The 23992-nt window shown below is 46.1% G+C and overlaps 1 protein-coding gene across 5 annotated transcripts in view; it reads right to left on the bottom strand.

The window, feature by feature from the left end:
* BEST3 (bestrophin 3) overlaps nt 1-23992 on the bottom strand; it is a gene marked incomplete at its 3' end in the record, with an annotated part of 88543 nt that overhangs the window by 37052 nt on the left and 27499 nt on the right. The window lies entirely within an intron of this gene.

Raw genomic sequence — 23992 nt, 5'->3', positions numbered from 1 at the left:
ATGTATAACCTATACAGTTGTTCATTTAAAATGATACTGTTTTCAGAATATATAAAATTATATATATATATATATATAATAATTTTTTTTTTAATTTGTTTTATATCAATTTATCTTTAGTAAAATACAAGGCCTGTATTTAGAGTGACCCTGTCAATCCAAAATGTTTTGCAGTAGAATATATAACACTCACCCCTCTGGCGCTGCTTTCTCTGTCAGACTCTTTTGACGCTTTCGGAAATTTCGATTTTTTAAGAAAGTCAGAGGGGTTACTTAATGCCCAAGTACTTGTTATTCATATAGCTCCCCTCAATAAATAAATTCCCCTCACACTAAAAGAGTGAATTCAGAGTGCATTGGAGTTAACCCTTTAATTATTAAATACCAGTATGAGGTTAGAAGCACACACAGATCCATAGCTCCTCTGAAAACTGGCCTCCTGTGTACTTGGACATCCACAGCAGACCGTCTACATTCTTCATTGAGAACATAAAAGAATGTCAGCTGTGCTCCCCTTAGCTCTTCTTGCAGTATTTTGTAATAGCCAAAATGCAAAAATGCTTTTTTTTTCTTGCATCTCATTGGGAATCTTTTTTAAAAAAAAAACTTCACCACCTTCACTAAGCTCTGGAGTGAAATCCCTTGCAAAGTGCAAGGGGTTGATATGTTGGTGATGATAATGTACCAGAAGGTTCCAGATCTGACTGTTAAGGTGGATGCTAGGGACTGAGAAGAGCTATACAAGTAAAGGAGTAAGAAAAATGATACTTTTTGCATTTAAAGCAGTAGTAAAGTCTTGTGCAAAAAAAAAAAAGTTTTCCCCTGCAAGGCAAAATCATAATGTGCTAATATGCACCGCCTACTTGCACATTATGAGAAACTTGCCTTAGAAAGAAGCCCTCCAGCAGCTTGCTGTCCCTGCTGCAGGCTCTTCCATCTTCTCCTGGTCTTCCTTCCGGGTTCAGGGACAGGAGACTTGGTCACGGCACACAGCTCTGAAGGAACGGCGCGGGTATGCCATTCCTTCAGAGCACATTTGCTGGTGACGGCACCGGCTGCTGCTTGCATGAATTTCTCTTAAAATTATTGTAAAGTCTCGTTTTTTTTTTCTATTTGAATAACAAACATGTTATATGTACTTGCTCTCTGCAGTGGTTTTGCACAAAGCAGCCTGGATTCTTCTCTTCTCTGGTCCCTGGCTGGAGCTCCTGGCCCTCCCTCCTGTCGAGTGCCCCCACAGCAAGCAGCATGCTATGGGGATACCTGAGCCTAGCTGCAGCTCCATGTATCCATTCAGACACAGAGCTGTGTATAGAATGCATTAAGATAAAAACCTGCCTTTGCAATCACTTTAAATGGTGCACGATTAGGAGATATTCATTTTACCTACAGGTAAGGTTTCTTATAAGCTTACCTGTAGGCAAAAATCACTAGAAAAATGAGAATGCTAGAACTAGAGATGGACCGATTATCGGCAACACCGATATATCGGGGGCCGATATTCATTTTCCCTGATACATCAGAATCGGCCCCTGAGGTTACCGATATTGCCGATATTTAGGGAAAGTGCTTGTCCTGGGGTGATGCCTGCAGCTAGAGGCATCACCCCAGTACTGGTGTCCATAGCCGACGGCCGGCTGACTTGTAATGACAACCGATGCGGCTGAGAAGCCGCTCGGCTGTCATTACAAGGCGCGGGAGGGGATGTCCCCCCCCCTCCCGCTGCCTTCCACGGCTCACCCGGGTCTCCCGTCCCACCAAGAGACCCGGGCATCCTACCTTCACCGCTGCGGCCGAAGAGAAGACCCGGTGTAGCATGAAGATGTGTCCCCTTGAAAGCCGGTATCCCTGCTGCAAGTGCACATGCGCCGGTCTACATGTAAAAAACACAGAAGTGATGTCATGACATCACTTCAGGGAACTCGGCGCCGAATTAAAAAAACTGACAGCATTCAAAACAGCCAAACTTGCCATTTTGAATGCTTTTCAGTGCCGAGGAGGGGTTTGGGGTCTTTTAGACCCCCATATCCCTCCACAAGGAGTACCTTTAGAAAAAAACATTTTTTTTTACATGTCCGAAAATATCGGCCGATATCGACATCTGATGACCAAAATATCGGTATCGGCATTAAAAAAACCATATCGGTCGATCACAAGCTAGAACAGTAAATATGTCAAGCCCAACTCCCAGAAAAATAAAAGACTACTCCCACACTGCAAAACAATACAAAGAGAAGGGCACACTGACCTATCACATTACCACAATAAATTTTATTTCAGAATAATAATGACAGTCGTTATACACGCAAACGCATAACATATGTACACATTTCATAGCAAGTGGAACCAATCGATTCACTATTTTGGCTCTGATGAAGAGGGTTCGCCCTTGAAATGTGTCAGCCAACCACAGACATATCCTGCTCTTCCCACACTACTGGTAGAATGCAGCAGAACTGAAGCGATTGGTTCCACTTTCTATAACATGTGTACATATGTTATGCATATAATGACTGTAATCTTTATTCTGAAATAACATTTTTTTGTGGTAATGCGCTAGGTCAGTGCCCCCTTCTCTTGTTATTGATTTGCAGTCTATAAGGATACCCAATGTTCTGAGGGGGCAGCAAGGCTGCTGGCACTGAGGAAAATTCCTACACTGTACATGCCTCACAGTTCACCATTGGAGCGCAGGAGAGTGACTTTTGTGTATATTGACTACTCCCACACTGCAAAGGATAATTGATAATTTCTGTCTAGGGGGCAGGAAAAGCACTTCCACTTACCCGAACCTCTGCTTCCCCTGCAGATGGTGTTACCCTATGCTAAGACAAGGGACTGTCCCTTAGTCCCGGTTCACACTTATGCGATGCGGGAACCCTGCGAATCTACTGCGGGTTTCCGCATCGCATTCCCAGTGCAGGCAGTTCACACTGCCATATGCGAATCACTGGGGGTGTCAATTGAAAGTTAACGACAACCCCAAATCAGTTCACATATCACAGTGCGAATTGACATTCAGACATGAATCGGATCACATAAGTGTGAACCACCATGCGATCCGATTCTGGTGCGGACCCAAAAAAGGGTCCTGTGTGTGTTTGTGCCCAATCAGATGCAAATTCAGCCATACAATCTGTATGGCTGAATTTGCATCGCACAGACATCGCATTTGATTTTCAGAGCAGTGCACTCCGAATCACATGCGATGTCTGCCATCGCACTAATGCAGACATCCCAAGTCTCCCGCGACTTGCGGGAGTCTCCCGCCTTTGGCCGGCGGCTCACGGACACCTGCAAGTGCCATGCGATCTCCCAGCTGGGAGACTTAGGATGTCTGCCAGGGCCGGGGGTTCAACTATGGGAACTGCACGGTCGCACTTTCTCATTCTTTTAATGTCTTTGCTATGCAGTATGCAGGCAGAGCTCAGGAGAATACAGGGTGATGTCATGAGGGAGGGACTTATGCAGCTTCAGCTTTCCATTGGCTGGGGAGGCAGCAGGGGGTGGTGCAGAACCGCCTCTTTAGCCAATGAGTACACAAAGTACGCTGTCTATCACTACAAGTAAAACTTCATCCCGGCTTTCTGTATAGTGCGGGTGCTGGATGGAGCCGCAGTTGTTACCTGGGGAGAATGCTGGACACAGGCTCATAAAACTGTGACTCTCCTGCAGTGATCGATGAGGTGAGAGAGAACAAGAAAGCGTTTTTCTCCAGTAGAAATAAAAGAAGAACAGGAAGCTTCTAGAACCCTGTGCCCTCCTTTACTAGCACTCATTAATACCATCCATATTCCTGACCTTTTACCAGGGGGAAAGTTATCTGACACCTGTGCATTGGAGGTGTGAGCTTACTGTCTCCATGTTAATAAGACAGGAACATGGATGCCATTATAATGAGTGTTCTTAGACTTGGTTCAAACTAGCAAAACCTCTGAAAAGTGATCAGTAGGGGCTAGTGGATCACTTTTAAGACTGCAGCTAAGCAGCTGGAGATCAAATGGCAGTTTATAATGGTGCTGATGTGCCACAACCATGAGGACCCATTCACACTAGAAACTGCATGTAAATCACATGCGGCGCGGCGGGGGGGGGGGGGTAGGTCGCGGCGGCGGTGCGTTTTTAGAGGTTGGGATGTCTGCTAATGTGAACCGGGACTAAGGGACAGTCTTTATGTCCAGTCCAGGCTTTGCGGCCTGCATCCATTCTGATGACATCAGTAGACTTTTAACCATTGGAATGGAGGAGAGAAGAGGTTTTAGAGACTGCTTTATTAGCATGGACAAGCATGCAAGAGTAGAGGGTTAGGTAATTAAAACTATTTTCCCCATTTCTCTAGACATAAACAAGTACTTGACTCTTGCAGTGCAGGTGCAACCCCATTGTAAGGGAGGATTTTTAACTATCCCAGAGCTCAACTTATTAACACTCAGATAAGGAAACATTATGGGGTGGATTTGCATCTATGCTTTAGGGCAACACGTGGTAAAATGTGTGCTTTACTGCACATTACTGCAATGCACAATAATGCATAAAACTCACTGTGGTGTATTGCAGTTCAATTTATTTAAAATGGCTCCACCAACACATCTTGCTGAGGCACCAAAATGCTTGTGTGTACAGATGTGTGCATTATGATGTGCTGCATTGATAAAAAAAAGTATGTTAAAACCTGTGCTTTAATGCCCAAATTCATATGTATTTACATACAAAATTACATACAAAATTGTAGTGCTGAGGACTTCATGAGAACCAGAGAAACTAATATAAACTATTTTAGTGCTGGTTCTCGTCAGAATTGGTAAGCTGTGCCAATGCTGCCCTCTTCAGACCAGGAAATCTTGAAAACAGACATACACAAAAACAAAAGGGCACAAGGGCCTAATGCACTAGGCCTTTGCACCCTTTCGTTTATGTGTATGTCTGTGCTGTAGTATATTGGCAGCCCATTCAAAATTAGTAGGCTGCCATACAGCAAAGGCATGTGTAGTAATGCATACTGTAGTAACGCATATACTGTATATATATATATATATATATATATACACTGCTCAAAAAAATTAAAGGAAAACTTTTTAATCAGAGTACAGCATCAAGTCTATTAAACTCCTGGGATATTGATCTGGTCATTTAAGTATCAGAGGGGGTTGTTAATCAGTTTCAGCTGCTTTGGTATAAAACTCATGATTTTTTTTGCTAGAAAATTACTCAGAACCCCCAAACATTATATATGTTTTTTTTAGCAGAGACCCTAGGGAATCAAATGGTGGTCATTGCAACTTTTTATGTCACACAGTATTTACGCAGCAATATTATAAAAAGTTAGCTACATTTTTTTGTATAACGTGAATGAATATGTTACGCCGAGTAAATAGATAAATAGTAAATAGAGTGAATAGATACCTAACATATCACGCTTTAAAATTGCCCACACTTGTGCAATGGCACCAAACCTCGGTACTTAAAAGTCTCCATAGGCAACGCTTTCAAAATGTTTACAGGTTACCAGTTTAGAGTAGAGGTCTTGGGCTAGAATTGTTGCTCTCACTCCAACATTCGTGGCAATACTTCACATGTGTGAATTGAACGCTGTTTACATATGTGGGTGCGACATACGTATGTGTTCTCTTCTGCGTATTGTTTATTTAGTTTTATTTTTTTTATTTTTACACTTTACCTTTAACTTCCCGTTAACTTCCCGGTAACTGTCACGCCCGTGCCCCTGAGAGTCATAGAGACTGCTGGGGACCATCTGGTCCTCGATATTCTCTATGGTGTACTTCTGTTGCTGGTGGATTCCTTCTCTGGCTCGCTGATTGCACAGGTGAGCCAGTAGAAGCACAGGAGAGCGGTGGGATGGGGGACTTCCCCTCCCACCACCCGTAAGGACAATTAAGTGGCTGAACCTATCCTGAATCTATCCTCTCCCCTCACCCATACCAGTTCCACCCATCTCCCCTTCCTTAAACCCCAGCTCCATCCATTTACCCTCACCCACCCCAGCTTCATCCATCCCCCCCTCACCTACCCTAGCTCCATCCATCCCCCTCACCCATCCCAGCTCCATCCACCCCCCACACCCATACCAGCTCCATCCATCCCCCACACCCGTACCAGCTCCATCCATCCCCCCACACCCATCCAAGCTCTATCCATCCCCCCTCACCCATGCAAGCTCCATCCATCCTCCCTTCACCCATCCCAACTCTATCCTTCCAGCCCCTCATCCATCCCTGCTCCATCATTCCAGCCTCCTCACCCTTCCCAGCTCCATCCATTTCCCCCTCACCTATCCTAGCTCCATCCACCCCCCCTCATCCATCCCAGCTCCATCAGCCCCCCCCTCACTCATCCCAGCTCCATCCACCCCCCCAACCCATCCCAGCTCCATCCATCCCCCCCTCTACCTTGCCAGCTCCATTCATCCACCCCCCCCCACTTCCCAATGCCTCTCTCCTCTACAAGTCTCGTATATATATATATATATATATACAGTGGGTACGGAAAGTATTCAGACCCCCTTAAATTTTTCACTCTTTGTTATATTGCAGCCATTTGCTAAAATCATTTAAGTTCATTCTTCTTCCTCATGAATGTACACATAGCACCCCATACTGACAGAAAAACACAGAATTGTTGACATTGTTGCAGATTTATTAAAAAAGAAAAACTGAAATATCACATGGTCCTAAGTATTCAGACCCTTTGCTGTGACACTCATATATTTAACTCAGGTGCTTTCCATTTCTTCTGATCATCCTTGAGATGGTTCTACACCTTCATTTGAGTCCAGCTGTGTTTGATTATACTGATTGGACTTGATTAGGAAAGCCACACACCTGTCTATATAAGACCTTCCAGATCACAATGCATGTCAGAGCAAATGAGAATCATGAGGTCAAAGGAACTGCCTGAAGAGCTCAGAGACAGAATTGTGGCAAGGCACAGATCTGGCCAAGGTTACAAAAAGATTTCTGCTGCACTTAAGGTTCTTAAGAGCACAGTGGCCTCCATAATCCTCAAATGGAAGACGTTTGGGACGACCAGAACCCTTCCTAGAGCTGGCCGTCCGGCCAAACTGAGCTATCGGGGGAGAAGAGCCTTGGTGAGAGAGGTAAAGAAGAACCCAAAGATCACTGTGGCTGAGCTCCAGCGATGCAGTCAGGACATGGGAGAAAGTTGTAGAAAGTCAACCATCACTGCAGCCCTCCACCAGTCGGGGCTTTATGGCAGAGTGGCCCGACGGAAGCCTCTCCTCAGTGTAAGACACATGAAAGCCTGCATGGAGTTTGCTAAAAAACACCCGAAGGACTCCAAGATGGTGAGAAATAAGATTCTCTGGTCTGATGAGACCAAAATAGAACTTTTTGGCCTTAATTCTAAGCGGCATGTGTGGAGAAAACCAGGCACTGCTCATCACCTGTCCAATACAGTCCCAACAGTGAAGCATGGTGGTGGCAGCATCATGCTGTGGGGGTGTTTTTCAGCTGCATGGACAGGACGACTGGTTCCAATCGAGGGAAAGATGAATGCGGCCAAGTACAGGGATATCCTGGACAAAAACCTTCTCCAGAGTGCTCTGGACCTCAGACTGAGGCGAAGGTTTACCTTCCAACAAGACAATGACCCTAAGCACACAGCTAAAATAACGAAGGAGTAGCTTCACAACAACTCCGTGACTGTTCTTGAATGGCCCAGCCAGAGCCCTGACTTAAACCCAATTGAGCATCTCTGGAAAGATCTAAAAATGGCTGTCCACCAACGTTTACCATCCAACCTGACAGAACTGGAGAGGATCTGCAAGGAGGAATGGCAGAGGATCCCCAAATCCAGGTGTGAAAGACTTGTTGCATCTTTTCCAAAAAGACTCTTGGCTGTATTAGATCAAAAGGGGGCTTCTACTAAATACTGAGCAAAGGGTCTGAATACTTAGGACCATGTGATATTTCAGTTTTTCTTTTTTAATAAATCTGCAACAATGTCAACAATTCTGTGTTTTTCTGTCAGTATGGGGTGCTATGTGTACATTCATGAGGAAGAAGAATGAACTTAAATGATTTTAGCAAATGGCTGCAATATAACAAAGAGTGAAAAATTTAAGGGGGTCTGAATACTTTCCGTACCCAATGTAAATATATATATATATATATATATATATATAATTACAGACCTTAGATCAGCCGTTCTCATGGTGTGCTCCTCCCCGCCTCCTCCTCCGTGTACAGGAAAAAACAGGAAGGAGGAGGGCTGGGTTCAGTGCACTCAGCACTGGTCTGAGAGTGACTTGTCAGAGGCAGCTGGAGAGAGATGCCGGTTGGCACATGTTGCTTGCGGCGTGCCGAAACCAAGCCGTCTGTACCGCCACGGGCATTCCGGGACATGGACCATTTTCCGGGACGGTCCCGGAATCAGTGCGGTTGGGAGGTATGTATATATATTTAAACTATATAAACACACACACATATACATATGTGTGTATATCTATATACTATATATACAGTGCCTTGCGAAAGTATTCGACCCCTTGAACTTTTTGACCTTTTGCCACATTTCAGGCTTCAAACATAAAGATATAAAACTGTAATTTTTTGTGAAGAATCAACAACAAGTGGGACACAATCATGAAGTGGAATGAAATTTATTGGATATTTCAAACTTTGTTAACAAATGAAAAACTGAAAAATTGGGCGTGCAAAATTATTCAGCCCCTTTACTTTCAGTGCAGCAAACTCTCTCCAGAAGTTCAGTGAGGATCTCTGAATGATCCAATGTTGACCCAAATGACTAATGATGATAAATAGAATCCACCTGTGTGTAATCAAGTCCTCCGTATAAAGGCACCTGCACTGTGATAGTCTCAGAGGTCCGTTTAAAGCGCAGAGAGCATCATGAAGAACAAGGAACACACCAGGCAGGTCTGAGATACTGTTGTGGAGAAGTTTAAAGCTGGATTTGGATACAAAAAGATTTCCTAAGCTTTAAACATTCCAAGGAGCACTGTGCAAGTGATAATATTGAAATGGAAGGAGTATCAGACCACTGCAAATCTATGAAGACCGGGCCGTCCCTCTAAACTTTCAGCTCATACAAGAAGAAGACTGATCAGAGATGCAGCCAAGAGGCCCATGATCACTCTGGATGAACTGCAGATATCTACAGCTGAGGTGGGAGACTCTGTCCATACAATCAGTCGTATACTGCACAAATCTGGCCTTTATGGAAGAGTGGCAAGAAGAAAGCCATTTCTTAAAGATATCCATAAAAAGTGTCGTTTAAAGTTTGCCACAAGCCACCTGGGAGACACACCAAACATGTGGAAGAAGGTGCTCTGGTCAGATGAATCCAAAATCAAACTTTTTGGCAACAATGCAAAACGTTATGTTTGGCGTAAAAGCAACACAGCTCATCACCCTGAACACAACATCCCCACTGTCAAACATGCTGGTGGCAGCATCATGGCTTGGGCCTGCTTTTCTTCAGCAGGGACAGGGAAGATGGTTAAAATTGATGGGAAGATGGATGGAGCCAAATACAGGACCATTCTGGAAGAAAACCTGATGGAGTCTGCAAGTCTGCAAAAGACCTGAGACTGGGACGGAGATTTGTCTTCCAACAAGACAATGATCCAAAACATAAAGCAAAATCTACAATGGAATGGTTCACAAATAAACATATCCAGGTGTTAGAATGGCCAAGTCAAAGTCCAGACCTGAATCCAATCGAGAATCTGTGGAAAGAACTGAAAACTGTTGTTCACAAATGCTCTCCATCCAACCTCACTGTGCTCGAGCTGTTTTGCAAGGAGGAATGGGCAAAAATGTCAGTCTCTCGATGTGCAAAACTGATAGAGACATACCCCAAGCGACTTACAGCTGTAATCGCAGCAAAAGGTGGCGCTACAAATTATTAACTTAAGGGGGCTGAATAATTTTGCACGCCCAATTTTTTCGTTTTTTATTATAAAATAAATAAAAAAGTTTGAAATATCCAATAAATTTCGCTCCACTTCATGATTGTGTCCTACTTGTTGTTGATTCTTCACAAAAAATTACAGTTTTATATCTTTATGTTTGAAGCCTGAAATGTGGCAAAAGGTCGAAAAGTTCAAGGGGGCCGAATACTTTCGCAAGGCACTGTATGTAGCACCCTCCTAGGTAGGTTGCTAAGATGGGTATATTTAGCATAGTGTGGTCATCTCTGGCTTAATAGGAAACTAAGGTAAAATATATCATTTTCTGCCTAACAGTGAGACTAAATTGGTACAGCCAGGGAATCCTGTGTGTTTAACAAGTGTTAATGGATTTGCATTGACTCATCTGTATCCAGGCAGTTTTGGAAATTGCTGGGTGGACAGAAGTGACTCATGCAGATCAGTGGCATGAATATGGATGCCATCCCAGCCAATTGCTGGCATAGGACCCTATGCATGCTGGGAAGGGGTATTTATATTCAGTGAGAAGACATAGGAAGTGGTCTTTGCCTGGAGAGAAGAGTCCATTTGGGGAGGCAGCGCCTTGCCTTCCAAAGCACCCGCTGCCATGCGGCCTCAAGCTGGAGGCCTGAAAGCTGAAGAGCTGACCTACATGTTCTAAAGAGCTGACTGAGGAGAGCCATGCCTGTAAGGATCGGGATGTGAGTCATGTGAGTTCAGACCAAGCATCTAGGGCAGGGGTCTCAAACTGGTGGCCCTCCTGCTATTGCAGAACTACAATTCCCATGAGGCGTTGCAAGGCTGACAGTTACAAGCATGACTCCAATAGACAAAGGCATGCTGCGACTTGTAGTTCTGCAACAGCTGGAGGGCTGCCAGTTTGTGGAACCACAATCAATATGAAACAGTACTATGCCATGGAGGGGAATATCTGCTCTACAGTTGCCAGTGCAAGTGCATTTCCAAGTGATGGCACGGAGAGAGTAAAGGCTGCCTGGGAAGAGGCAGGGGTGCTGTGATAGTGCATGTTGCTATCTGCAGGCGCTCGGTGGAACGCAAGCCGGAACTACCGCTCTCCACTGCAAGCCCACGTGTATGACGGCGTGTCTGCATATGCATGGACAGTTTTTTCTGCTATTTTATCACATCAGTTTGGATTTTTCTTCATTAATTGATTTTTTGTAGTGGTTTTTATTCAACTTTACACCTTTAACTCTTTTGGGACTGTATGTATTTGGAGTGAACCGGGGGCGTGCAATAAACATCTGATCCACATACAATATTGCACTATCCGAGTTTTTTTTGTCCTTTATACCCCGTGGCTGGAGCTGACCCTATACAGGAGGACCACCCACCCGCCGAGCTGTGTTGGAATCCCCTGGAGTGAGCCAGCAACGATATCGGTACCATAGAAGGGATATCCGGGTCCGCCAGGAGGGACGTTCCTGCATCTGGAGATTGTCTCCAAAGCAAGGTAGGTCCTGATGCCGTAAGGCATACAGGACCCACGTCTTCTGGTGAGTCTTAATTTCACTTATTTACCACGGTGAAGGGTCACATCTCATTGGGAAGAAGAAAAGAAGGATTATCAGCACTTTATTTATTTATTAACTGTTTTGGAACTCACATTATTTATTGGACTATCTGATATTTATTTTTACACTTATTTAATCACACATATGGACTTGATTGTTAATATACTTATCATATGTTTATAGACTTCCACGGATTATTGATTTATATTATATATATTTTTTAACGGTTATTTATTCACTATTTATCACAGCAAGCGCTATAGGTAATCGATTTACATTGATTATTTCTTCTACATTTTGCACTAGCACTTTCTATAGCAGCTGCTACCACAATTATCTATAATACTCACTTGTTCACAAATATTTATATATATTTAATTTATTGATCATATTAAGGTGGTACACTTTCACAACTTTGGAATTACATCATACCACTCACTATAGGATTAGGCTCTTATAAAACATCTCAATAGATCCCCTCTTGGCGCAGGTTATATACTTGTATCCTCAGGTATATAATTTTTTCCCACAATCAATATGAAACAGTACTATGCCATGGAGGGGAATATCTGCTCTACAGTTGCCAGTGCAAGTGCATTTCCAAGTGATGGCACGGAGAGAGTAAAGGCTGCCTGGGAAGAGGCAGGGGTGCTGTGAGAGTGCATGTTGCTATCTGCATTTCAGCATGGCTTGCAAATGCTGAAGTAACTGATGGCGGGGAAAGAGTTAACTCAGGGAGCGGGAGTCGGAGCACTAGGAACTTCACCAGTGCTTGCACCTTAGAGGAAGATGTTCACTGCATAACGGCCATTTCTAGAACATTTTCAAGTGGTGAGGGACTGTGTGTGTTCACCGCAGGTATGGAAGCTACTCTTTACATTACAGCAGAGCCGAGTATGGTGGACCGAGTATGTCAGCAAAGACTGTTAGTACTAGAGTAGCAGTGGGCAGTGGGGGAGTTAAACTGGCTCGTGAAAACCTGTTGGGAGGCTGAGAACTCTGATCTTGGAGTATGTGCCACTGTAACATGTCCGCCTGTGCTGCAAGTGGGCTGAGAGGCATGAAGGGGGTTAAGCCAGAGTGCGGGAAGAAGGGTGCTCAGGAGAAGAGCCTGGGCGTGAGTCAGCTTACTGGGGGGGAGCAGGTGGAGCATGTGCCCGAGATCAGGCAATCCAGAGAGAGGGGCAGAGTAATGGTGCCATATTCGGGTGTAGCTGTAGAGGAACCACAAGGAGAGTGCAGCAAGATGGCGGATGCTAGATCGAGCACCGGAGCTGCTGGCGGAGATAGCAGTGCGATAAAATTGGCTGCAACATCCACTGCGGAGATTCAGAAGGTCCAGAGTCTGAAGTCTGTAAGCTCTTCAGGAGAGGGGGAGCTAGGAGTCATGGAGGTGGGGTCCCCAAGTTTTGAGTGTACTGTTGGTTTCCTAGAGGAGGGGGTGGGAGACTGGAGGTCGGTGATGGAGTCTGGATGGGACTGGGAGGCTGAGAGTGATTCCCAGTGTTCTGGACTGAACAGTGAAGAGAGAGAGCACAATGCCCGATTGATTCCGTGTGCCATGAATCTGGGGTGATGCCAGGCCTGTGTAGAGAGAAGGCCTGATTTGTCCCCCCCCTCACACCTTTTGCAGGGTACAAGCACAAAATGAAGTATACAAGAAGTACATACAGAAGAAAGTGATTCTGTATGTGCTGCAAGGGAAAGGAGACCGTGATGCGCTGCCTAGATTCTCCCATTTACAGAGGATAGTCCAAAGGCAAGTAGCTCTGAAGTATGGGTATGATTTTTCATACGTTCCCAGGGAAATCATGGAAGAAGTCGAGGAAAAGAGGGTCTCATGGTGTGAAGAAGTGTGGGATTTCATGCATATTCCAAAGCCCTTTAGGAACCAATCCAATCCTGAATTATAGCAGCAGTTTCTGTCTATCAAACAGAACTGGAGTCTGGATCGTTGTATACATGGATAAAGTATTGGTGGTAAAAACTGGTTGCAAAGACAGGGAATTGTCTGTCACCGTCCAAGACACAAAAGGAGAGGTCAGGATTCCTCACTGAGACTTTTATTCCTGAACCAGTGACGAAAACTTTAATCTTCCTGCTACTGTTGTTGGTCATGAATCAGACCCCCCTTTTCTGTTGCTATGGCCAAAATTAAACTACCAGTTGAGTACTGACATCTAAGGGGTAATTTCCCTCTTCTACAAGTCTGTTCTTCTGCCTCCTTTACATCCCTGCAATGAAAAGGAAGAGAGCTCCACTTTCACCTATAGGAACTCCAAAACAATAAGGTGATACCACCCTTCTCCTGCGCTTAGAATCCAAGCTCCCCGACCACACTCCCCACGGGACTCACAACTGGCGTCTCAGATGGCTAAGGTCTTGCTGCCCAAAACGGACTGGGGTAGTCCAACGGTACTAGAGCTCAAAGAGAAACAAAGAAAGGGCGCACCGACCTAGCGCATTATCCTCAATAATAGGCTTTATTCATGCAACATATAAAATGGCTACTCACTAACACAGGTGGCTCTGAGGAAGAGGCTGAGCCTCGAAATGCGTCAGCCATCATCTCATCGGATTATGGACTAACTTATGGACTACTCCTGACACTGGAGCAACTGAGCTTGATATGATCTTTTTTCACCTGTGTTTGTGAGTAGCCATTTTATATGTTGCATGAATAAAGCCTATTATTGAGGATAATGCGCTAGGTCGGTGTGCCCTCACCTATAGGAACGGCTGAGACTTTTGGAACATCTAAGCGGCTGTTGTGGCCTGAGAACCAATGCCATCTTAAGAACATTATAGGCCCCCCGGGCAATGCAGTGCACTGGGGCCCTGCCTACACAATCACCCACGAGAATAAACATGCAAATTATCAATAAGGCTATATTTATTGGTACAGCAGTGCCAGGCTAATGACAGCTTCCAAGTTCGGCGGCTGGGTCCGGTGAACACACACAGATGTGAGTCAGACTCGACTGCCCTGTGTGTGCCTGTTTCCGTGGAGGTGGACAGGCGTTCCTGCAGTTGAGGGCTCCCCCTCCATGGCCCAAGTGGCCTGACAGCAGCACAGGGCCAACAGGCGCTTGCCACCTGCTAAGTTCGGCGGCGGGATGCACACAGGAGTTGGGACAAATGCTTGACTGGGGCTGGGTCGCTGGGCAGGTGGGGCCCCCCGGGCAAGTGGGGCCCCCAGTCAACTGCCCAGCATGCCCATTCGGTAAGATGGCCCTGCTGAGAACAGCTGCTTAATCCAAGTTCATAAAGCAAAAAGGGGTCTCAGTCTTGTTTCCTGTGAAAGTCTGGCCTTGAGGGGCAAAGTAATGCCAACTGTACTTTTCTTTGCTTCAGGGAGGGGAGTTCCTGGCCAGTGGCGTACCTAGAGCACTCGGCACCCGGGCGGATCCTATATCTGGCACCCCCCCCCCCCCAAACTTTAAAATGTAAAAACACTCACTAAAATTTGTAACGCTTTTAAGGATTTTTATTGCACATATTTAACAGCCCCCCATCACAGTGCCCCTTGCAGTCTGCCCCCCGCCCCTAAACTGCAGACATGATACAAGAGATGGTCAGAGACTGCATACATGATACAAGAGATGGTCAGAGACTGCAGACATGATACAAGAGATGGTCAGAGACTACAGACGTGATACAGGAGATGGACAGAGACTACGGACGTGATACAGGAGATGGTCAGAGACTGAGGACATGATACAGGAGGTAGTCAGAGACTGCAGACATGATACAATCGATGGTCAGAGACTATGGACGTGATACAGGAGATGGTCAGAGACTGAGGACATGATACAAGAGATGGTCAGAGACTGCAGACATGATACAGGAGATGGTTAGAGACTGCGGACATGATACAAGAGCTGGTCAGAGACTGCAGACATAATACATGAGATGGTCAGAGACTGCAGATATGATACAAGAGATGGTCAGAGACTGCAGACATGATAGAAGATAGAATAACACTAGGGGGGCCGCAGAGCACAGAGGAAGCAGAGAGCACTGGAGAGAATTGGGGGAGGGGGGTTTGGAAAGCATTGCAGGGGGGTTGGAAAGCACTGGGGGTGGAGAGCACTGGGGGGGGGCAGGGAAAACCAGAGGGACAGAGAGCATGGGGGGAGGGGGAACTGGAGCGCACTGGGGGTGGGGGGAAACTGGAGAGCACTGGGGGTGGGTAGTCAGGGAGCACAGGGAGGTGGAGAGCACTGGGGGAGCCAGAGAGCATGGGGATGAGCTGTGGGGAGCACTGTGGGGAGCTAAAGAGCCCTGGGGGTGGGGAGCTGAAAAGCACTGTGGGGAGCTGAAGAGCACTGGGAGGGGGGTTAAAGAGCACTGGGGGGGGGGGGCTAAAAAGGGGAGAACTGAAGAGCACTGGGGGGTGCTTGAAAGGGGAGGGGCGCTGGACAGCACTAGGGATGGGGCTGGCTAGCAGTGGGGGACCAGCAAAAGAAGTTGGATAGGGGGAGCGGCGGGGGCAGCTGCATAAAGAGGAATTGATCTTTTCATATTCCTCCTATGCCCGCTTAATGCCTGCAGGAGGGAGAGGATCAGGCATTCAGCGGCTGCAGGAGGAATATAGAAAGATCAATTCCTCTATATGCAGCTGCCTCCGCCATTTCTTTTATCCAGGCACACAGGGAGGCTGCCCAGGCACTTACCTTCTTCCTGCCCCCTGTGAGCAGCGCTGACTGAAGGAGCTGCTACTGCAGCTGCCTTCCAGGATGGAATGGAGGAAATCGACCGGTACCTACATGTCTTCGACACCCAGTGCAGTCTTCAGGGAATTGACAAAGCTGACTGGGTCACTATCCTTATCAGCAATCTGTCTGGTTGAGCACTGGATGCTTTTGAAGCCATACCTGCAGAACTCAAAAAGACTACGAGCGAGTCAAGGAGCGGCTGCTTGCAAGATATGCAATCACCCCCGAAGCTCATCGGTCCAAATTTCGCAGCCTTTGATGGGGAGAAGGTCAACCCTATATGGAGAGGGCTCATCATATGTCCCGATTGGTAGATGCATGGTTCTCCATCTGTCAGGCGACTACCTTAGTGGATGCTGTCCTACTGGTCCTACTGGAACAGTTCTACAAACAATCCCCTATTGAATTGCCCCAGTGGGTGAAAGACCAAAAGCTCTTGAAGGTAGACAAAGCAGCGAAAATACTCAACCAGTATATGGATACCCGAGATCCCACCAACCAGAGCCTCGTAGCTTCTTCAGACCACCGCCAGCCCCTGCCCATATCCAACCATCTGCCCGGCAGTCAGTTACCCTCCCTGCAATGGCCCAACCGGCTATACGGGTGTAATCAAATAGGACGCCAATGAGCTAACTGTTCTCAGAATGTCAACGCCACTTCATTGTACCATACTGTCCCTGGCCCAGCCTGAGCGGCCGGTCATTGCATGGAGGCGGCCTCACCGTCAACCTCAACCGGCTGGAGTGAAGAATTTGGGCACCTCCATGAGGTGAACTCGATCCAAGCTACCGCCGATGACAACCGCAGGCATCATCACAGGCTGTAAGGGTGAATGGGCGACCTGTCCAAGGAGTCAGAGACAGTGGAGCTACTATTAACCCTTGGTGCAGCCCTGAAAGTTACATCGATCAAGAAGACTGGGAGGTTCATAGTTGTGCGAGTGGATGGAGGCAAAGTTTTACGCATCCCTACCTCCCAAGTGCATATGGATTGGGTCTCAGGATCCAGAGACATGGAATTTTGAGTTATGAGAGATTTACCTGCAGATGTTCTACTTGGAAATTATTTGGGGCATCTTTCCTTAAGGATTTATACGCAGAACCCTTCCCTGTGACCACCCAACAGCAATCAAGGCAATCGGAGGAAGCACTCGATGATGGGACCCAGGTAAGACCTAACTTCTCTAACCCTGACCAGACTGTACCACCCGTTACCTGGGCTACCCTGACTGACATTACCCAGGAACTACATATCTGACCTGACGTTAGCTAGATACAGGGAAAGGGCAGGGATGGAACCCGGGAGATTAGGAAGGGAACGAAAAGAGTGCGATCGGGAATTACTTTATCGGGTGACCGAAAGGAAGGGATCTCATCTGGTCCCCAAGTGACAGCTGGTCATGCAGCAGAAATATTGGCATGACCTGCTTAGCATCGGACATGGCATTCCCCTAAATGGTTACTTCGGAGTGAACAAAGCCCATCACTGTTTGACTCAGCTATTATTCTGGCCAGGGACAGGAATAATAATGGGGTACTTTGACGTAGTGGTGGGCTTGAGCACTATATGGCCATATGGTGGAACCAAATTCACATTTTTATTTATGGATTGTCTTCAAATTTGGTAGTAATTTCTTTTGCATGTGTGCGCTATTCTTTTTTAATATACAGGGACAGGAATAACTAGAGACATTAAACAATATTGTTGTACCTGTGATACTTGTCAGCAGGTGGGAAAGAAGGGTAACTGATCTAAAGCTTCTTTGTACCCCTTACCGATCATAGCTGAGCCCTTTAGCCGGATAGCCTTAGACCTGGTAGGACCGTTACCCCCACCCAGTCCCTCCAGGAAGAGAAATATCTTGACGGTGGTAGATTATGCTTCTCATTACCCGAAGGCAATTCCCCTGACAAACATCCATGCAGAGACAGTGGTGGAGGCCCTGCATCGGATCTTTGCCAGGGTGGGTTTGCTTTAGGAGGTTATCTCAGACCAAGGGGCTCAGTTTACTGCGGACCTGACCCGGCAGTTGTGGGAGCTCTCAGGTATTAGGTCTCTACAGAGTTCTCCCTACCATCCCCAGACTAACGGACTATGTGAGCGGATCAATGGAACGCTGAACAACTACTGCAGACATTTGCAACTTCTCACCGGGACTATGAGAAATTTCTGCCCCACCTCATGTTCACTTACAGGGAAGTGCCACAAGAATCTACGGGGTTCTCTCCATTTAAGTTATTGTATGGGAGAGGGGTGAGGAGCCAATGGATTTACTTAGAGTCCATTGGGAAGGAGGTGTAGGGGCTGAGGAGACCTCTGTGGTAGGAAACATACCAGTGTTCAGGGATTGGCTGAGGGAACTCACGGATACCGTGCGGGAGAACCTTCAGACCGTGCAGGGGCGGCAGAAGCGGTGGTATGATCGTACCGCCCAGAATCGTACCTTGGCTGTAGGGCAGCAGGACCAGGCCAGGCTGGTTCTTAGGCAGCGTAAGGACATTTTTTCCACCAAGTCTGGATACACTACTATGACAGTGCACCGAGCGGAGACCCCGGGACAGCCACCTATCCGGGAGGCGGCTTACCGGGTACCTGAATCAGTGAGAGAATGGGATTAGCCAGGAGTCAGCTGTACATCGTTATCTAACCATTGTGTAATGTTTTTGGTAAATATTTGGGCTATTATTCATGTGGTCACTGACCTACTTCTCAAAAGTATAAAAAGCATGTATTGTTCAATAAACAGTTCCCGTTCTGGTTTGCTCCAAAACTGGTATTGCCACTGGTCTCGTGTTCCAGATCTTGGGAAGCAGCTTCTTGGCAGAGATACACAGTCAGGGTGTCCAAAGTTTGTCGCAATGGCCATTTTTGGTGAGGGGTGAGTGTAGCACACTCCTAGGTAGGTTGCTAGGTTGTATATAGTTAGCATAGTGTGGTCTCCTGCTTAACAGGAAACTAAGGTAAAATATAGTTATTCCCTGCCTAATAGGGAGACTGAATTGATGTAGCCACGGAGTCCTGTGTGTTTAACAAGTGTTACTGGATTTGCATTTACTCATTGGTATCCAGGCAGTTTTGGAAATTGCTGGGTGAACAGGAGTGACTCATGCAGATCAGTGGCATAAATATGGATACCATCCCAGCCAATTGCAGGGATAGGGCCCTATGCATGCTAGGAAGGGGTATTTACATTCAGTGAGGAGACACAGGAAGTGATCTTTGCCTGGAAAAGAGAGTCCAGTTGAGGAGGGGGTGCCTTTCTCTCCTCAGCACCTGCTGCCATGCTTCCTCAGGCTGCAGGCCTGGAAGCTAGAGAGCTAACCCGCATGTTCTAAAGAGCTGACTGAGGGAAACCATGCCTGGAAGGATCGGGATGCAACTCATGTGAGTTAAGTCCAAGTATTTAGGGGCTTGTTCTTTTGTAGGCTACAACTCTGTGCTAGGAAAGTCAGCTACTGAGTGCAGCAGAAAATGGATAAGGGGTTAGCGCTATATCTATATCTATATATATATATATATATACATACTGTATATAGATATATATATATATATATATATATATATATATATATATACAGTAAACCCCCCTTATATCGCGGTTCCGTTTTTGCGGTCCCGGTATATTGCGGTTTTCTCTGTAATGTTATTTTACTAATTAAATCATTGATAATTAAATATTTTTGTGTTTTCCATAGCTCTTGCTCTGTCTCTATCTTTTATGTGTTTAAATGTGTTTCTATTGTTTTAAAAGTGTGTTTAAAGACCTTAAAATGCTTTTAAAAGTACAGTGAAAGTTATAAAAACATGCCTACAGTGTATTTATATAGGTTATTTCTATTTCGCGGATTTTCATTTTTCGCGGTTGGGTCCGGAACGTAACCCCCGCAATGGAGGGGAGTTTACTGTATTAGTGAGCAGCCTGAACATTGTCCAAGGAATCTACAATCCAAGTAGAAGAACAAGTCATATGAGGCTGACACACAAATGCAAATGCTAAGTGAGCATGACACCAGTCAGAATAACTAACATAGTTTTGGAATGCCTTGGGGAACTATGGGTCAGCAAGAAACTCAATACCCTAGTGAACATTCTACACATGTTCCGTGGTGAAGTGTTTTTTTCCAGACTTCGTAAACAGGAAATATGATGTTGTGGTGGACCTTAAATGCAGAGTCACATAAGTGGTCATCTGGGGTCACATCTGGTTTGCATCTAATGCACTCTGATAGTTTGGTTTGTAAAATTGATGTAAGTTACTTGTATATTTATTTATTTCAGGTGTTTTTATAGCACTGTCAATTTACGCAGCACTTTGCATATATATTGTACGTTCACATCAGTCCCTGCCTTTAACCACTTAAGCCCCGGAGGATTTGGCTGCTAAACGACCAGAGGGTATTTTGCGATTCGGCACTGCGTGACTTTAACGGACAATTGCGCGGTCGTGCGACGCTGTACCTAAACGAATTTGGCGTCCTTTTTTTCCCACAAACAGAGCTTTCTTTTGGCGGTATTTGATCACCTGTGCGATTTTTTGATCACGCGCTATAAACAAAAAAAGAGCGTAAATTTTGCAAAAATAGCAATATGAAATTCCCCCAAAAAAAAATGTAAAAATCAAAATTTTTTAATATTTTCGGCCAATTTGTTTTATGCTACCTATGTTTGGTAAAAAAAATCGCAAAAAGCGTATTTTGATTGGTTTGCGCAAAAGTTATTGCGTTTACTAACAAAGGGAAAGATTTTTGTCATTTTTGTTGTTTTTTTTTTAACGCGTAATGGCGGCGATCTGCGATTTTTTTTTGCGGTACTGCGACATTGCGGCGGAAAGATCGGATCCTTGACTGACATTTTTGACACTTTTGGGGTTACCAGTGACATTTCTACAGTAATCAGTGCTATATATATATATGCACTGTTACTGTAAAAATACACTGGTAGTGAAGGGGTTAACTTTATTTGAGAGGGAGGGGCTGTGTGTGTCCCTAGGGGCGTGATTCTAACTGTGATTGGCTGTGGCTTCAACTGTATGCAGAGTGATCAATGGATCTACATAGTAGATCCATGTGATCAGCTCTCATACAGAGAGGAGAATGACAGGCAGCTTGTTTACACAAGCTGCCTGACTTTCTCCCTCTCCCCCGCCGATCGCAGAGTGGCCGGCGGCGATCGGGTCCGCCGGTCACACGCGCGGGGGGGTCCGTGACCACGCGGGAGCGGGAGCGCGCCTCCGGCGGCGCACGCTCGCTCCCTAAACCCTCACAGGCGAGCGACGTAGACCTACGTCACTTTGCCTGTGAGGGGCTGACCGCCGCCGTAGATAGTCGTGCGGCGGTCGGCAAGTGGTTAAGAAGCTTACAATCTAAGATCCATGGATGGGTAAAATTTGAAATGAAAATTCATGGGGAAAAAAGGTTCTTAGAAAGTTTGTTTGTTTTTTTAATTAGTCTAATTTTCTAAATTAGATGGTCACATTGACGTTTGTTTTTGACGGCATTGGCAAGAAAATTTGAAGGAGCAGGATAAAAATAACTGGATTTTTGTCTTACCGTAAAATCCTTTTCTCTGATGTTCATTGACGGACACAGCGTCATATCTTCATTTGACGGATGGGTTATGCTGCGGTTCCTAGGAGTAGGACACTAGGCGGAAAAGGGTTAACAAAGTTAACAGAGCTTAACTACGCCTATGGGGAAGTCCCAGGTGTTATACTCCTACTTCCTGCTCTAGGATCTCAGTTTTGTAACAAGCAGTGTCAGAAGAATACATACAGTAGCCCAACTCCACAGAGTGGTGGGTGCTGTGTCTGTCAATGAACATCAGAGAAAAGGATTTTACGGTAAGACAAAAAATCCAGTTTTCTCTTTTGTTCATTGATGGACACAGTGTCATATCTTCATTTGACAGATGGGACGTCCCCAAGCAGTATCAGCATGAGGGGTGAGAAACAAACACAGCAAGAAACAATTCCCAACAGGGCTAAATATAGCCAACCAGGTAACTCAGGAGCACAACCAAGAACTGGAGCTCACTTACCAGAAAAAAACACCCTCAAGAGGCAGAACTCTCTGCCACAGCAGCCTGCAAAACCTTGTGGCCAAAGGCAGCATCCACAGATGCAAAAATATCCACTTTGTAAAACTTAGTGAACGTGTGTACAGACGCCCAGGTGGCCGCTTTGCAAACCTGAACCACTGACGCCTAATGATGGAAGACCCAGGAGGCATTAAGCACCCTTGTAGAATGTACCTTAACAGGGAAAAGAGGAACCTGACCCTTAATGGAATAGGCCTGCACCACCGTCTGCTTGATCCATCTGGAAATGGTCGCAACCGATGCAGCCTGTCCCTTACAAGGACCCTCCGTAAGAATAAACAAGGAATCCGATTTCCGATTGGATTCAGTCGCCATCAAGTACAACCTGATGGCCCGAACCACGTCCAAGGAATGCAAAGCAACCTCCTTTGGGTGCTTAGGCTTAGGACATAACGAAGGCAACACAATGTCCTCATTCAGTTGAAACCCCGAAAAGACCTTAGGAAGGAACGACTGACTGGGACGAAGTACCACTTTGTCCATGAGAACCACCAGGTAAGGCGACCGACAGGACAAGACAGCCAACTCCGAAACCCTGCATGCAGAAGTAATAGCCATCAAGAAAACCACTTTCTGTGACAAGGTAAGTAAAGGAATTTCATGAATATTCTCAAACGGTGTTCTTTGAAGGACAGAGAGCACTAGTTTGAGGTACCACAGAGGCACTAGGGACCGCGCTGGGGAGGCCAAATGGCGAACTCCCTGCACGAATGTGTGAACCAAGGAATTCATTGCCAATGGTCTTTGGAAGAAAACTGCCAAAGCCGGTATTTGGCCCTTAATGGTGCTCAAAGCCAAACGTTGATCAACACCTTTTTGTAAAAACTCCAGAAGACGTAATACCTAAAAGTAGCAGGCGAAATCCCCCGAGACTCACACTAAGTAATATATGCTTTACAAACTCGATGTAAAAATTTTCAACAGGTAGATTTTCTAGCTTTTAACAAGGTAGGAATTACCAATTCAGACAAACCCCTATCTTTCAGTACCTGGCTTTCAATAGATAGGCCATTAAAGCCAGCGACCGTAAAGCAGGATGGAAGATCGGTCCTTGAGACAGTAGATCTTCCCTGAGGGGAAGCTGCCAGGGGGCATCGACTACCAATCTTACCAGGCCCGCGTACCAGGACCGAGGAGGCTAGTCTGGTGCCACCAGAATCACTGGAATCCCTTCTGCCTCGATTCTGCGCAGAAGTCTCGGCAGAAGTTGTATTGGAGGAAATGCATAGATCAGACGATACCAGCCCCAAGGGGTCACCCGAGCGTCTGCGGCATCCGCCAAAGGATCCCAAGACCTTGCAACGAATCTCAGAACCTTCCTGCTGAGAGGAGAGGCAAACAGGTCCTAATCTGGTGCCACTTCTTTTGCCTCCAGGGCACTTCTGGTGCCCCCTTGGTGATTGATATATGCCACAGCCATGGCATTGTCCGATTGAAAACCACACCGGACATCCTCGCAGACGGGACAGGCAAAAGCCTGATGTCTCAAATTTCCAGGATGTTGATCGGTTTCCGGAGACCAAAACCCCTGGGCCGATCTGTGCCCAGGACCCCCCCCCCCCCCATCTGGACAGGCTGGTGTCCCTACTCACCACTGTCCAGAACAGGGGGAGGAAGGATTTTTCTTGACGAAGCGCCGGGGAACGTAGCCACCAAAGCAGCGACCCTCTTGCAACCCAACTCCGGGTCAAATTGTCCAGAGACTGTGGATT

The sequence above is a fragment of the Pelophylax lessonae genome, assembly GCF_965119305.1.
Source record: "Pelophylax lessonae genome assembly, chromosome: 4".
NCBI classification, from domain to species: Eukaryota; Metazoa; Chordata; class Amphibia; order Anura; family Ranidae; genus Pelophylax; species Pelophylax lessonae.
The sequence above is the reverse complement of the archived record's forward strand: the minus strand, read 5'-3'. Positions and strand labels throughout refer to the sequence as shown.